The following is a 3,462-nucleotide window of genomic DNA, read 5'->3' as shown; positions in this document are numbered from 1 at the left end:
TCCTCCTCTAGTAGTCAGGTCTTGTCTGAAGGATCAGTCTGGCGAGGTCATCCAGACAGAGACAGAGACAGAGAGGGAGAGAGGATCTCTCTCCTTTATGATGCTCCTGAGCCCGGTCAGAAAAATGTTGTTTTTTTTCAGTTCCATCCGAACTGATGTTACTAGCAAATGTTGTTGACATTGTTTTCAGATTCTTCAGTGTTTTTTGTGCTTGAGCTTCAGTTTTCCCCCTCACTGTTTCAGTCCCTTTCTGTCTGTTTATTTCCACCTACCTGTACCTTTTTGTTTTAGAGGACACAGACTTGTTAATTCCCTGTTAATTGAATACATTTTATCATCTCTTTGAAATTATTTCTTATGCAATGTTTCTCTCTCTAGTTTTTTGTGCCTTTGCAGTTTTGCCTTCTTGCCTCTCTCTCTCTCTCTGTCTCTCTCTCTCTCTCTCTCTCTCTCTCTCTCTCTCTCTCTCTCTCTCTCTCTCTGTGTCTCTGTCTCTGTCTTGCTGCTGGTGTTTTTCTGAAAAATAACAAGGTCTGGGTCTATGCGTGTGCATGTGTTTTGCGCTGGCTGCATTGACTAGATGGGCTGGCTGCACTGGGCTGGCTTCTTGTGTGGTCCCCCGGCAAACTTTATGATTTATTCAGCTAAAGGCAGAGGAGCACGACCCCCAGTGACCACAGAGAGGGAGCTGCACGTGGGTTTAATGATTTCACCACAAAAATGTCTGCTATGGCTGGGTCTGCGTGGAGCTCAGCGCCCCCCCACTGGCTGTATGGTGGGGAGGGGGGATTTGAAAAGAGAGCTTGGCTGACCGGCCTGAGTCAATACCAACGCTTACCACTACACATCTACTTGGAGGGATTACGAGGGAAGAAGAGGACAGACAGAAAGCTACATCCGATTGGCATGTTCCAAATGTTTTAAACTTGTGTATTTTACTGAATGCTCAGTGATTCCTGCATGCGTGTTGTTATTCTTTATCACGCATTCTGCTATTTTTCTTTCTCCATCCCAGCCCCCCTGTGTCTTGTTGCCGGTGGGAGATTTCAGAGGCATTATTGAAATGTGGAGGGGCAGAAATAATAGGGGGGGAGAGAGGGTGTTGATGGAGGTATTTGGCATATTTTGCTCTGCTGGTGTCCAGGTCTGCTGGCTCAAGAGAGTGACTGCTGAGGGCTTGGATCTGGATGCTACGCTTGGTGCTGCTTCTCTCTCTGTCTGTTTGGCTACAACTCCCCAGAACAAGATGATGTCATTCACAGAGATTTGTGAACATTCTTGATAAAGAGAAAATCATAGGGGTGAGCCGAATTACACTGCCCGAGTGGGAACAGGTCAGAGAGCTTTACTGTACTACTCCTCGTTTTAAAACAGGTTGGCTTGGTCCATCTTGGCTTTTTCAAAATGAAAATGCTCCTGCATATTTGAAAGATATGTATACATATATGAATATGTAAACAACATGTGCTACAGGTGGATACATTCCAAAAGCAACAAAAGAAAAAGAAACAATGATTGCCCTTTTCATCAAAGACATTTTGACACACAAACATTACATAAGGAAAAGCATGGGTGTAAATAATCAAATTAATGATGGCTGAATTCCATTGACATGCTTCACCGTCAGGTATTGTGCAGTCATTTCATCCATTGTTAATAAAACAAATATTGATTTATGCAGTTTTTAGGGCCACACCAGAAAGAGACACAGCGAAAATTCATTCTTAATCTTGTTAACTGTCAGTTAGCAAGCTTGTTAGCTCAGTGGATAACAGGACAATAAGTTCACTTAGTTAATTCAAAACACCATCAACTCCTGTCTTGTAACTGTCTGCAAACCGTTTGGTTTTCTGGAGCAGTGTAGGGTTAATTAAAAGTGGATGGTGACACAAAGCTAATAAGCTACAATAGTGTACTCCATTTTCTCTGACTCGCTGTTCCCTCAAAGTCAGCACTGTCAAGGCAGACTGCTATTGATCAATGACTTTAGTTCACCAAAGCTGAAGTTGCCACAAAAGATTGATGATTGATTTACATCGTCCCTGCATGCCAATCTACTAATCACTCAGATTGATTATGCTGCAACATTTCAGTTTTAAATGCTTTACAGACATGTTTCTGCATTTGAACTTAACTGCTTCCTGGTTTGGACAGAAGCTCTTGCAGGGTAGTATCACTTACATCACAGCAGGTTTTAGTCTGTGTTTGCATGGATGCCTCCCGAGTGTCTCTGCGTGTGTCAGAGGGTGAAGCCGTATCAAACCAGTCATCATTACAAGCTCATTCCACAACCCCAGGAGGGATTACACAATGGTCAGTGCTTGGTGGGTGTGACACAGGCTTCTCCGTCAACCCCAGGCTCAGGGCTCACAGTGAGTAATGAGTCCACCCAGCAGAACCTCAGCACCCGCCCAAGGCCCAAGGAAATGTATGTGCTCACCATGTCTGGTATGACAACCCCCCTCCTCGACTAGCCAGGAACAGAAACTCATATCTGCTGCTCTGTCTTTGATCCCCAACAATCCCTCCCACCAAACATATTATGTGGTTTTTGTATGGCGAGCTATGTAAGGTTTAATTGCTTATTTCCAGTAGCATCTCATAGGTCTACAGAAAACACACAAATGTACACAAAGACACACACATACCTTGTCTCTGTCTGCCTCTCTCCCTCTCTTCTTGCTGTGTCCCTCTATTTTTCTATCACACACACATGCTCACGCTACCAGGTCCAGACATAAATCAATATGACTCAAAATGCAAAGAAAACATTGACCCAAAACATATGGAGATGATGAAGGCATTTATTTGCTCAGCAGGGTCTGCAATGATATGTGAATGGACCATTTTGTTTGCGTAGAAAATGGAGGTGAATTAATTGATGTGCATGCAGTGTAATTTAATGTCCAAGGGCCTGTTGAGCCCATTATAGTAAACTGGGGTTTCTCCTGGTATAGCTCATGGTTTAGCTGCTGCATGCCACCGAGAGAAAATGCAGCAGGGTTTTGGAGAAAAGTAGGGAGTTCCACTTTTCAACTCTATTCAGTTATAAGTGGAAAATCCAGGAGGGGGAATGTGGAAGGGACGATAATCCTTGCAATGAGACAGCTCTTGTTGATCTCCACTTTTTGTCTGTCTCACCTCTTGTTGTGCTGGTTTCTTCCCCCCTCCTCGCTTCCTCCTGGTCCTTGGAAGGATTTGGTAATATCACTCGGTTCCAAGTGTGACATATCCTCATGCTCTTGCTCTCTGACTCCCCTTCTTAACCCCCCTCCCCTGCCACCCTGCCCCTTAAGGAGCATTTGTTTTGAGCCTTGTCACCACCATGCACCGTGTGGTTCCAGCCACGATGGTGGCGAACCATCTCTTGCTAATAACCGCACTCCAGATGAGTCACGGAGGGAGAGAGACCAGGAGAGAGGCGTTCTTCGCTATTTTTGGCCCCTGACATCGGCCCCATAA

The sequence above is a fragment of the Sander vitreus genome, chromosome 2 (genome assembly GCF_031162955.1).
Source record: "Sander vitreus isolate 19-12246 chromosome 2, sanVit1, whole genome shotgun sequence".
Lineage (NCBI taxonomy): Eukaryota > Metazoa > Chordata > Actinopteri > Perciformes > Percidae > Sander > Sander vitreus.
Note: the sequence above shows the minus strand (reverse complement) of the source record.